Source organism: Schistocerca cancellata, chromosome 5 (genome assembly GCF_023864275.1).
Source record: "Schistocerca cancellata isolate TAMUIC-IGC-003103 chromosome 5, iqSchCanc2.1, whole genome shotgun sequence".
Lineage (NCBI taxonomy): Eukaryota > Metazoa > Arthropoda > Insecta > Orthoptera > Acrididae > Schistocerca > Schistocerca cancellata.
Window position 1 is genome coordinate 416,600,891 of NC_064630.1, and position 13,702 is coordinate 416,614,592.

At 45.8% G+C, this 13,702-nt stretch overlaps 1 protein-coding gene and 1 pseudogene across 1 annotated transcript in view; both read left to right on the forward strand.

Annotated features, from left to right (window-relative positions):
- The window catches only part of LOC126187373 (L-lactate dehydrogenase-like), a 291,082-nt gene that overhangs the window by 64,339 nt on the left and 213,041 nt on the right, over positions 1–13,702 (forward strand). The window lies entirely within an intron of this gene.
- Positions 4,851–4,967, forward strand: LOC126189347 (5S ribosomal RNA; annotated as a pseudogene).

The following is a 13,702-nucleotide window of genomic DNA, read 5'->3' on the forward strand; positions in this document are numbered from 1 at the left end:
TTCTATTGTTTATTATAAAGCTTCACACAAAAAGAGTGCAGAAGTTACACTGAAGTATAAGACGAACATGCGTAATAACATCCTACTCATTGACAGATTATTAGGACACGAAGCAGGTACAAGTAACTAAGGTTGTCGGGGATTCAAGACAAGAAACCGATAGATAGGTTAGTACATTCTAACGACAATGATTGCCGAAATTTGATTTCGTAAAATTATGCATGCCAGAAGGACGTCTTCCCCCTACTCATTAACACTTAACGTTTGCTGAGTACTAAAACTTTCTGTATATCCGTCCTTTTGACTGGAGATGTTGGGGGCCACGGCCGTTCACTATTGCACGACAATGAAGCGCCTATAGCGGTCCTCAAAGATCTTAGCTACCACTTTCGGCCCTTCAATGTGCCATCTTCAGGCCTTAGTTGATGCTGTTGATGTTCTCCGATGTGCAGAAGGCATCTATGTATGTTACGAGCAGTATACAGGGTGAGTCACCTAACGTCACCGCTGGATATATTTCGTAAACCACATCAAATACTGACGAACCGATTCCACAGACCGAACGTGAGGAGAGGGGCTAGTGTAATTGTTTAATACAAATCATACAAAAATGCGCGGAAATATGTTTTTTAACACAAACCTACGTTTTTTTTAAATGGAACCACGTTAGTTTTGTTAGCACATCGGAACATATAAACAAATACGTAATCAGTGCCGTTTGTTTCATTGTAAAATGTTAATTACATCCGGAGATATTGTAACCTAAAGTTGACGCTTGAAACCTCCTGCGTTCAGTTGCGTGTTGTAACAAACACGGGCGACGGTCGGCGAGCAGCATCTGCAGGGACATGTTTACGATGACGACCGTGTTTACGAGTGTGGCTGTAGTGCACTGTTGTGGTTTGGTCTAGCTGTCGCAGTGTAGCGCTTGCTGCTATTGTTATTCTACATTCGTCTCCGCACGCAGACCAACTATAGTACACCGTGTTACCAGACGTCTGTAATAGTGTAGTGTTGTAGGAACTGTGACCATGGTGTATTCGAACTCTGAAAAGGCGGAGATGGTACTCATCTATGGCGAGTGTCGACGAAATGCAGCTGAAGCCTGCAGGGTGTATGCAGAACGGTACCCGGACAGAGAGCATCCAACGTGCCGCACATTGCAAAACATCGACCGCCAACTGTATGCAACAGGTATGGTCGTAGCACGCAAACGGGTCCGTAACAGGCCCGTCACAGGAGAAGCGGGTGCAGTTGGTGTTCAAAAAATGGTTCAAATGGCTCTGAGCACTATGGGACTCAACTGCTGTGGTCTTAAGTCCCCTAGAACTTAGAACTACTTAAACCTAACTAACCTAAGGACATCACACACATCCATGCCCGAGCAGGATTCGAACCTGCGACCGTAGCGGTCGTGCGGTTCCAGACTGTAGCGCCTTTAACCGCTCGGCCACTCCGGCCGGCGCAGTTGGTGTGTTAGCAGCTGTGGCCATGAACCCACACATTAGTACACGGGACATTGCGTGAGCCGGTGGACTGAGTCAAAGTAGTGTGATGCGCATATTGCATCGTCACCGCTTTCACCCGTTTCATGTGTCGCTACATAACCAATTACATGGTGATGACTTTAATCATCGATTGCAATTCTGTTAATGGGCATTAACAGAGAATGCGTTGCAGTTCTACCTGTTTACCGATGAAGCGGGTTTCACAAACCACGGGGCAGTGAATCTACGGAACATGCATTACTGGTCCGTGGACAATCCTCGCTGGCTCAGACAGGTAGAGCGACAGCGACCGTGGACTGTAAATGTATGGTGCGGAATCATTGGCGGCCACCTCATTGGTCCTCACTTCATTGCAGGGGCCCAAACAGCTGCAACATACATCGCGTTTCTACAGAATGATCTGCCAACGTTGCTCGAAAATGTCCCACTGGAAACGCGTCGACGTATGTGGTATCAGCATGATGGTGCACCTGCACATTCCGCAATTAACACTAGGCTGACGCTTGACAGGATGTTCGACGGGCGCTTCATAGGACGTGGAGGACGCATAAATTGGCCAGCCCGTTCTCCTGATCTTACACCTCTGGACTTCTTTCTGTATGGTACGTTAAAGGAGAATGTGTACCGTGATGTGCCTACAACCCCAGAGGATATGAAACAACGTATTGTGGCAGCCTGCGGCGACATTACACCAGATGTACTTCGGCGTGTACGACAATCATTACGCCAGAGGTTGCAATTGTGTGCAGCAAATGATGGCCACCACATTGAACATCTATTGGCCTGACATGTCGGGACACACTCTATTCCACTCCGTAATTGAAAACGGAAACCACGTGTGTACGTGTACCTCGCCCCTCATGGTAATGTACATGGGCGTCAGTGAGAAAGACCAATAAAAAGGTGTTAGCATGTGGACGTAATGTGCTGTTCCAGTCTCTTCTGTACCTAAGGTCCATCACCGTTCCCTTTGGATCCGTACGTAATTCGGTGCTCTCCGATACACACGATCGAACAGCGGAGGAGTGGTACTCAAGCGTCAACTTTAGGTTACAATATCTCCGGATGGAATTAACATTTTACAATGCAACAAACGGTACTGATTACATATTTGTTTATATGTTCAGATGTGCTAACAAAGCTAACGGGGTTCCATTAAAAAAAAACGTAGGTTTGTGTTAAAAAACATACTTCCGTGCATTTTTTATGGTTTGTATTAACCAGTTACATTAGCCCCTCTCCTCACGTTCGGTCTGTGAAATTGATTCGTCAGTATTTGATGTGGTTTACGAAATATATCCAGCGCTAATGTTAGGTGACTCACCCTGTATAGTTCAGTTTTAGGATGGCAACAATTTCAATAATTTAAACACACAGAAAAGAAAATCTGTTCAGGTCTCTTCAGTGAAAAACAAACAGTCACACTTACTTTGGGTAAGAATGTATTTAGTTACAATATCATGTGCTCTCTCTTCTCTATCAATAAGGTGGTACCCTCTTAATGTTAGTTTATAAAGTAAACAAGACTACACACACACGCGCACACACACACACACACACACACACACACACACACACACACTTCTACCATTCCCATTCACATTACTTGAAATTAAATGTGAACAAATTAGAGAAGTAATAAATTACGCAATAACTATACGCTATAAATCACAAAAGCAAAACTTTTTGTAAAAGTAAATATCAGAAGTGGATTCATAAATACACTAGTAATTTACAAAGAGATCCAAAAAGTACTAAGTTGAGATTCTCGCTTTTACAACAGTTCCAACTTATACAAAAATTACAAAATCATATAATGATAAATTTGCAAGTGAATGATATAGCTTAACATTGAGAAACAATTGGATTAAATAGTGTCAAAACAAATAAATGACATAGGCATAAAAGAGTCACAAACCACTTTTTCCTAACACTGAATTACAGATGGCATACGACACTCTGGACAACACATGTTTCTGTACTTTTCGAGTCACAGCGTTGACACACTTCTAATGGGAACAATGATTCATTCCAGCCCGTCTGCGAGGTGCAAAGGTCAAGTTGCTCGACGAAAAGGGGTGACATTGTCCTTGCTTCTTGGCGAGGAGAAGCCCGTCGCAGTGGCTGTCATTCTCTGTCACATGTCATCCATTAGTGACTGCTGCCCTGGGGATACTCAGGGCTCATTACTGAGGAGTCAGGTTCTCATTATGATGTTGCATTACCATGTACACACGTCTTGCTCGTCGACTGGACTGCACGACTCCACTCCAAGATTCTTGTGTTGGCTGGCGTTGCTATTAGTTCATTCGTCAAGAAGCTCTATGATTGTTGCATCTTGCATGTACTAGTGAAGAGCGTAGTTATAAAAGGGAAAATAGTTATGGCATGTAGTATTGGAATGGGTTAATCGGATATGCTGTTTGACCCTGTAGTTCATGGTATATCATAAAGGACCGTGTAAACCCTGGTTTTGGAAATTTGGAAATTATTGGTAAGTTCTTGTGGGACCAAACTGCTGAGGTCTTCTGCCTCTAGCTTTACACACTACTTAACCTAACTTAAATTAACTTATGCTCAGGGCTACACACACACCCATGCCCGAGGGAGGACTAGAACCTCTGATGTGGCGAAGCTATGTGAATCATGGTTCAAATGGCTCTGACCGCTATGGGACTTAACTTCAGAGGACATCAGTCCTGTAGAACTTAGAACTACTTAAACCTAACTAACCTAAGGACATCACACACATCCATGCCCGAGGCAGGATTCGAACTTGTAGCGACTAGAACTGCTCGGCCACTCCGGCCGGCTGTGAACCGTGACAAGGCACCAAGACCGCGCAGCTACCCCGCGCGCCACTGATTTTGGGTTATGGATTAGTTTAGCTCCATTTAATGTGATGGCAGCTCGTGTCTTTGTTTGATTTCAGCTGCTGTTTGCAGAGTTGTTTGTGTCAACGTCTAAACTCTGCTGTTGGCGAATATTGTACCTCATACCCTGACATCAGCGTCTGCCGTTGTCTGGCCATAGGGGCAGTCTGTGTGGACGACAGGGCTCTCGATGCCACGCAGGGTGCCACCTATACCGTCTTGCAGTGCTTGGGTCCCGCCTCTGTAGTCTTCTCCCATAGAAAGTGGATCATCCAGCCCCTTCTTACTCTTTCGCTGGCCGTCTTACAGTGGTTTCCTTCCTCCTCTCGTGTGAATAAGTGAGATCTGCTCGGCAGTCCTGTGTCGTCTGCTGGGCCATCTGCAAATTACTTCCAATTATACATCAGATATGTACAAACACTTCGTACACACATAGTAAATCTAAAATTGGCCTGGCTAAATCTTACTGGGCAACGGCCTTGCCGCAGTGGATACACCGGTTCCCGTGAGATCACCGAAGTTAAGCGCTGTCGGGCGTGGTCGGCGCTTGGATGGGTGACCATCCAGCCGCCATGTGCTGTTGCCATTTTTCGGGGTGCACTCAGCCTCGTGATGCCAATTGAGGAGCTACTCGACCGAATAGTAGCGGCTCCGGTCAAAGAAAACCATCATAACGACCGGGAGAGCGGTGTGCTGACCACACGCCCCTCCTATCCGCATCCTCATCTGAGGATGACACGGCGGTCGGATGGTCCCGATGGGCCACTTGTGGCCTGGAGACGGAGTGCCTGCCTAAATCTTAACTGTATTCTTCAGGAAATTATTTATGAAATTGCCTTATATACAGTGTTTGTATAAAAAGGAATGATATTTATTGTTTGCTGCCGCGACTGTACTTCGCAGTGCGCGCCCACCCAGGGGGATTGGTGGTGGTGGGTGTGTGGAGGAAAACACGCGGCGTGCCAGTCGCCTGCAGGCTCTTGTCTTGGCAGCATCGTGCGTTGCGTGGACATGTCGCAAAGTGGTCGGTCGTTGCGCAACATGTAGCAAACCATCGAGCAACGTTACACTACCAAGTTTTTTTGAAACTACGAAAATCGGGTACGGAAACGTTGGATCTGTCTCGCCAAGCCTACGGCGATGATTGCCTGTCAAAAGATCATGTTTTCAGGTGGGTGAAGTGCTTTAAAAGAGCCGGGAGAGCGTTGAGGACGAGGACCACTCCGGATGCCCGTCAGCCAGCAAAACTCGAAAACATTGAATGTGTGCGTGTTTTATTGAACACCAACAGTCTGATGAGTGTCGTGACGATAGCAGACGACCTGAGCCTTTATAAAATGACAGAGCACAGCATCATCACCGAAGAATTGTCAATGAGGAAATCTGCACCAATATGGTCCAGAAGATTTTGTCAGACTCTCAAAAGCAAGCATGTGTGGATGCCTGCCAAGACAATCTTCGAGCCTTGAAGCTTACCCAGAATTTTTAGATAACATTATCACCAGAGTCGCAACCTGGGTGTTTCAGTATGACCCAGAGACAAAGTGCACGAGTGCTGAATGGCACACCGCAGCATCCCCACATCTAAAAAAGGCTCGCATTAGTAGATCAAAGGTGAAAGCGATGCCAATTGTGTTTTTTGACGTCAGAGGTGTGGTTCATCATGAGTGTGTGCCCCAAGGCCAAACTGTCAACGATGCTTTTTATTGCGAAATGCTCAAGAGACTGAAGTCCAGTGTCAATCGCGTGGAGGCCAGCCATCGCCGATGATTGGAAGCTGCATCATTACAATGCTCCGAGTCACACCTGCTCCTTGGTGGCCAGCTACCTGGCCAAGAAAGGGATTCCAACGATTTTTTTTCTCCGGACTGGAAAGAGATAGAAACATGCGCATTGTTTTAAAATGAGGCCGCGTTCATTGTCAATACGTCCCAGAGATGGCAGCACCGTACGGCAGATGGAATTTTACCGCCAGCAGCGAGAATGAGAACTGTTTTAAATACTTAAAATGGCGACGTTTTCCTTACTTGAACAGCGTGCAATCATTCGTTTTCTGAATTTGCGTGGTGTGAAACCAATTGAAATTCATCGACAGTTGAAGGAGACATGTGGTGATGGAGTTATGGATGTGTCGAAAGTGCGTTCCTGGGTGTGACAGTTTAATGAAGGCAGAACATCATGTGACAACAAACCGAAACAACCTCGGGCTCGCACAAGCCGGTCTGACGACATGATCGAGAAAGTGGAGAGAATTGTTTTGGGGGATCGTCGAATGACTGTTGAACAGATCGCCTCCAGAGTTGGCATTTCTGTGGGTTCTGTGCACACAATCCTGCATGACGACCTGAAAATGCGAAAAGTGTCATCCAGGTGGGTGCCACGAATGCTGACGACCACATGGCTGCCCGTGTGGCATGTTGCCAAGCAATGTTGACGCGCAACGACAGCATGAATGGGACTTTCTTTTCATCGGTTGTGACAATGGATCAGACGTGGATGCCATTTTTCAATCCAGAAACAAAGCGCCAGTCAGCTCAATGGAAGCACACAGATTCACCGCCACCAAAAAAATTTCGGGTAACCGCCAGTGCTGAAAAATTGATGGTGTCCATGTTCTGGGCCAGCGAGAGCGTAATCCTTACCCATTGCGTTCCAAAGGGCACTACGGTAACAGGTGCACCCTACGAAAATGTTTTGAAGAACAAATTCCTTCCTGCACTGCAACAAAAACGTCTGGGAAGGGCTACATGTGTGCTGTTTCTCCAAGACAACGCACCCGCACATCGAGCTAACGTTACGCAACAGTTTCTTCGTGATAACAACTTTGAAGTGATTCCTCATGCTCCCTACTCACCTGACCTGGCTCCTAGTGACTTTTGGCTTTTTCCAACAATGAAAGACACTCTCCGTGGCCGCACATTCACCAGCCGTGCTGCTATTGCCTCAGCGATTTTCCAGTGGTCAAAACAGACTCCTAAAGAAGCCTTAGGGGCTGCCATGGAATCATGGCGTCAGTGTTGTGAAAAATGTGTACGTCTGCAAGGCGATTACGTCGAGAAGTAACGCCAGTTTCATCGATTTCGGGTGAGTAGTTAATTAGAAAAAAAATCGGAGGCCTTAGAACTTGAATGCATCTCGTATGAACAATAATATCCTGCAATTTATACTGTCGAAACCTCTTCCGACGATTGATAGTAAATTACTCTCATATTCTGGGATATTGTAATTCATTGTATTATTGAATAAAGTTATTTACAGGTTTATTTGTTGATGTTCGACTTGGGCTTTCCAAGCCTGTCCCTCGTCCTGAAAACCTGTGTCTGCAGATCGAAGCGTCCAGATGCAAAGGAGTTCTCGCTAACTTATCTGATTGCAAGTGTAGGGGATTTCGGAAATCACGAAAGGCATACATTTTCAGGAAAGCATTATGCGTTTAGTCGTTTACCTGTCGATGTTTAAAAATATAATATTTGTTGCCATTGTAAGAATTTGCAAACAGCCAAATTAAAAAAAAATGACTCTGAGAACTATGGGGCTTAACTTCTGAGGTCATCAGTCCCCTAGAACTACTTAAAACTAACTAACCTGAGGATATCACAGCCAAATAACATTGGTACTTCAACAAAAGTTCGTGCAAATACACGTGTCTTTTCATTACGATACCTTTCAAATCTATAATATGACTATATCTAAAAAGAAATCAATTAAAAAATTAATACCCAAGATGACTACTCATAGCTGTGTGATTGCATTACCTACAAGGTTGTTTCATTAGAGTATTTTGGCCGACTTTATACATAAGATCTTTGTAACAACTATTCGTGCTCCCATAATTATAGAACAAATACAAGCTATTTTAAGGAACTTACATAAAGTCATATTCACACCAATGATGAACGACAATTAAGTATATTTGAGAACAAAGACATTCATAGTTTAATCAACTAATTTCTCTAAAATAATTAGTCTTCCTAGCGTAAGTACGTTAAGGACATCGACCTCATTGATAAGAGCTTCGCAAGAAGTGCTCAAAAGTACCATGCTTCTAAAATAGCGACAAAATATTTCTAATTTACTTTGTGACAACTACGTGCAGTCATAGGAGCAATGACATACTGTGCATAATGTATCATTAAAGGTTCGTCCATAAAGTAAATTGTAATCCTAGTTCATCTTGGGATATGACTTGTCCCCATGTTATATTCATGTGATACTAATGAATCCAATGCACAATGCTTCCGTTTTAGATACTTGAAAATGACCTAAGGCCGAAACTGGACAATCGTACATCAAGTCAAGAGAACAGTGGCTGAAAGCATCACGAAATCATTCAAAAAGTTCATCGCACAGACCCTATCGCAACAAAGATTATATAAATCAGTACTATAGGTCCGCTGCTGGTAGCTGAGTGGTCAGGGCGACGGAATGTCATGCCTAACGGCCCGGGTTCGATTCCCGGCTGGGTCAGAGATTTTCTCCGCTCAGGGAACGTGTGTTGTGTTGTCCTTATCATCATCATTTCATCCCCATCCACACGCAAGTCGCCGAAGTAGCGTTAACTCGAAAGACTTGCACCAGGCGAACGGTCTACCCGACGGGAGTCCCTAGCCACACGGCATTTCCATTTTAGTACCATAAGCAAATTATATCTCTTTATCTTGAATGTTGTTGATATGTCAGTCTTCAGTCACTAGTACTAATAATTTTTCTTATTGGTGACACAATATTTAAGTACTATGCTTTATCTGTGAATGCAAATGTAATATTCTGAAAGATGAAATTATATTTCCTGCGCCAGGAAAGTGCTAAATGTGTGTTGCTTCTCACAGACATTAGAAAAGCAGCAGCCTCTTGAGACGACATATTTTCCACCTTCACAGTTTATTTTCTTCTCTTCTAAAGAAAGCGGCCTGTTAGCTGGTGACGGATTCCGTTCCATGATGTTGGACAGGTCGCTAAGGGCTGTGCCAGGAAGCGGCAGGGAAAAAGTGGCTACCCTGTTTCGACACTGTTCTGTTAAGATTCGAAACGGCTGTGACAGCATGACAGCGCCAAAATCACCAGCGCGCCAAAGAAACGGCTTCATTTCCCGTCAGCAGCACGACGAACCGAAGTTGTGCTGGAATCGCTGAAACCACAGTATTTCTCATGCGCTCGCCAGTACTGAATGTGCAATTCAGTACAGTCTCATACAATAATCTCTATAAATGCGTAATAATTCTGCAATAATTAAAAAATCTGTATCCTCAAATTCTAGGAGGGTGTAAGTTCTCCCTTCTCCCTCATACCTTTCAGACGCCTATGTATCGCAGGTTTACCGAGACGAATGAAACAAAACAACGTGCTCCCTTTTTGTAGGCAACTGCAAGGTCTGTGTCGTCTCAGACAGCACGCAACCATCTCCGAGCAGTAATTTTGGCCTCCGTCATCGCATTACGACCAAGAATTCAAACCCTCCAGCACCATGTTGCTCTAAGAAAATGGGCAAGAGAGCAACTGGATATTGTCGGGATTTCTTTATCAACAATATCTGCATACACATCTATACTCCTCAAACCACTTGACGGTGTGTGGCAGAGGGTACTTCTGGTACCGCTATCTGATCCCCCTTCCCTGTTACATAGACGAATGGCGCGTGGGAAGAATGAGTTTCGATAGACGTCCATATTAGCTCTTACTTCTCGAATTTTGTCGTTGTTGACATTTCGCGAGAAGTATGTGGGAGGAAGCAAACATGCTGTCCGACTCTTTCGGGAACGTGAACTCTCGGAATTTTGATAGCAATTCTTTCCGTGATGCACAACGCTTGTGTTGTAGCATTTGCCACTGGAGTTCGCTGAGCATTTCAGTTACGCTCTCGCGGCAGCTAAACGGTTCCATGATGAAACCCACCGCTCTTCATTGGACCCCTTTTATGTCTCCCATTAATCCAACGTGGTAAGGGTAACAGACTTATAAGAAATACTCAGTTATCGGCTGAACAATCGTTTTGTAAGATATTTAATTCGTGGATGTATTACATTTCCTTATGATTGTTCCAATGGAACTCAGCCTGGCGTCTGCTTTTCTACAACTTGTCTTATGTGGCCATTCCACTTAACGTCGCTCAGGATAGGTTCTTTCTTTTTGAGTCATCAGTGTTCAGACTGACTAGATGGGGCCCGTCACGAATACCTCTTTTGTGCCAGTCTTTTCATCTCAGAGAAACAACTGCAACATACTTCCTCAATTATTTGCTGGATTATTCCAATCTCTGTCTTCCTCTACAGCTTTTACCCTCTACAATTCCCTCTGTTGTCATGGAAGTTCTTGCCTGGTGTCTTAATAAATGTACTGCCATCCTATCCCTTCTTTTTGTTTGTTTTCCACATATTCCTTCCATCGCTGATTCTGTGGAGAACAACCTCATTCCTTACTTTATCGATCCACCTAATTTTCAACATTCTTCCGTAGTATCACTTTTCAAGTGTTTCGATTCCTTTCTGTTACGGTTTTCTCACAGTCTATGTTTCACCGACATACAATTCTGTGTTCCAAACGCACATTCTCAGAAATTTCTTCCTCAAATTATGGCCTATGTTTGACACTAGCAGACCTGCCTTGGCCAGGAATGGTCATTTTGCCAGTGCTGGTTTGCTTTTTATGTCCTCCTCACTCCGTCTATCGTGGGTTATTTTGCTGTCCAAGTAACAGAACTTCTTAACTTCGTTTACTTCGTGATCACCAGTACCGAAATCAAGTTTCTCACCATTCTCATTTCTGCTACTTCTCATTACTTTCGTCTTTCGTCGATTTACTCTATCTCCATATTCTTCTCGCATTAATTAGACTGTTCATTCCATTCACCACATCGTATAATCTTCTTTACTTTCAGTAAGAATAGCAACGTCATCAGCGAATCTTATCATTGGTTTCCTTTCATCATCAATTTTAATTCCACTCTTGAATCTTTCTTTTATTTCTATCATTGCTTCTTCGATGTACAGATTGAACAGTAGGAGCGAGAGACTACACCCCTGCCTTACACCCTTCTTAATCGGAACACTTCGTTCAAAAATGGTTCAAATGGCTCTGAGCACTATGGGACTTAACATCTGTGGTCATCAGTCCCCTAGAACTAACCTAAAACATCACACACATCCATGCCCGAGGCAGGATTCGAACCTGCAACCGTAGCGGTCACGCGATTCCGCACTGAAGCGCCTAGAACCGCATGGCCACACCGGCCGGCCACTTCAAAAAATGGTTCAAATGGCTCTGAGCACTATGGGACTCAACATCTTAGGTCATAAGTCCCCTAGAACTTAGAACTACTTAAACCTAACTAACCTAAGGACATCACACACACCCATGCCCGAGGCAGGATTCGAACCTGCGACCGTAGCAGTCCGGCGGTTCCGGACTGCAGCGCCAGAACCGCTAGACCACCGCGGTCGGCCCGGCCACTTCGTTCCTAATCTTCCATACTTAGTGTTCCCTGTTGGTTCTTGTACATATTGTACACTCCTGGAAATGGAAAAAAGAACACATTGGCACCGGTGTGTCAGACCCACCATACTTGCTCCGGACACTGCGAGAGGGCTGTACAAGCAATGATCACACGCACGGCACAGCGGACACACCAGGAACCGCGGTGTTGGCCGTCGAATGGCGCTAGCTGCGCAGCATTTGTGCACCGCCGCCGTCAGTGTCAGCCAGTTTGCCGTGGCATACGAAGCTCCATTGCAGTCTTTAACACTGGTGGCATGCCGCGACAGCGTGGACGTGAACCGTATGTGCAGTTGACGGACTTTGAGCGAGGGCGTATAGTGGGCATGCGGGAGGCCGGGTGGACGTACCGCCGAATTGCTCAACACGTGGGGCGTGAGGTCTCCACAGTACATCGATGTTGTCGCCAGTGGTCGGCGGAAGGTGCACGTGCCCGTCGACCTGGGACCGGACCGCAGCGACGCACGGATGCACGCCAAGACCGTAGGATCCTACGCAGTGCCGTAGGGGACCGCACCGCCACTTCCCAGCAAATTAGGGACACTGTTGCTCCTGGGGTATCGGCGAGGACCATTCGCAACCGTCTCCATGAAGCTGGGCTACGGTCCCACACACCGTTAGGCCGTCTTCCGCTCACGCCCCAACATCGTGCAGCCCGCCTCCAGTGGTGTCGCGACAGGCGTGAATGGAGGGACGAATGGAGACGTGTCGTCTTCAGCGATGAGAGTCGCTTCTGCCTTGGTGCCAATGACGGTCGTATGCGTGTTTGGCGCCGTGCAGGTGAGCGCCACAATCAGGACTGCATACGACCGAGGCACACAGGGCCAACACCCGGCATCATGGTGTGGGGAGCGATCTCCTACACTGGCCGTACACCACTGGTGATCGTCGAGGGGACGCTGAATAGTGCACGGTACATCCAAACCGTCATCGAACCCATAGTTCTACCATTCCTAGACCAGCAAGGGAACTTGCTGTTCCAACAGGACAATGCACGTCCGCATGTATCCCGTGCCACCCAACGTGCTCTAGAAGGTGTAAGTCAACTACCCTGGCCAGCAAGATCTCCGGATCTGTCCCCCATTGAGCATGTTTGGGACTGGATGAAGCGTCGTCTCACGCGGTCTGCACGTCCAGCACGAACGCTGGTCCAACTGAGGCGCCAGGTGGTAATGGCATGGCAAGCCGTTCCACAGGACTACATCCAGCATCTCTACAATCGTCTCCATGGGAGAATAGCAGCCTGCATTGCTGCGAAAGGTGGATATACACTGTACTAGTGCCGACATTGTGCATGCTCTGTTGCCTGTGTCTATGTGCCTGTGGTCCTGTCAGTGTGATCATGTGATGTATCTGACCCCAGGAATGTGTCAATAAAGTTTCCCCTTCCTGGGACAATGAATTCACGGTGTTCTAATTTCAATTTCCAGGAGTGTATATTACACGTCTTTTCCTATGACTTAACCCCATTTTTCTCAGAATCTCGAACATCTTGTATCAATTTACATTATCTAACGCGTTTTCCATGTCGACATATCCAGTAAACATGTCTTATTTCTTCAGTCTCGTTGCAGTTACCAACTGCAACGTCAGAATTGCCTCTCCGGTGCCTTTACCTTTCCTAAAGCCAAACTGATCGTCATCTAACACTTCCCAAGTTTTCTCTTCCATTCTCCTGCATGTTATTCTTGTCACCAACTCGGATGCATGAGCTTTTACGTTGACTGTGCGACAGTTGTTTCTTCTTTCGGCTCTTGCTAGCTTAGGAATTGTCTGAATGGATGTTCTTCCGAAGGCCTAATGATATGTCGCCAGTCTCATATATTGTACACG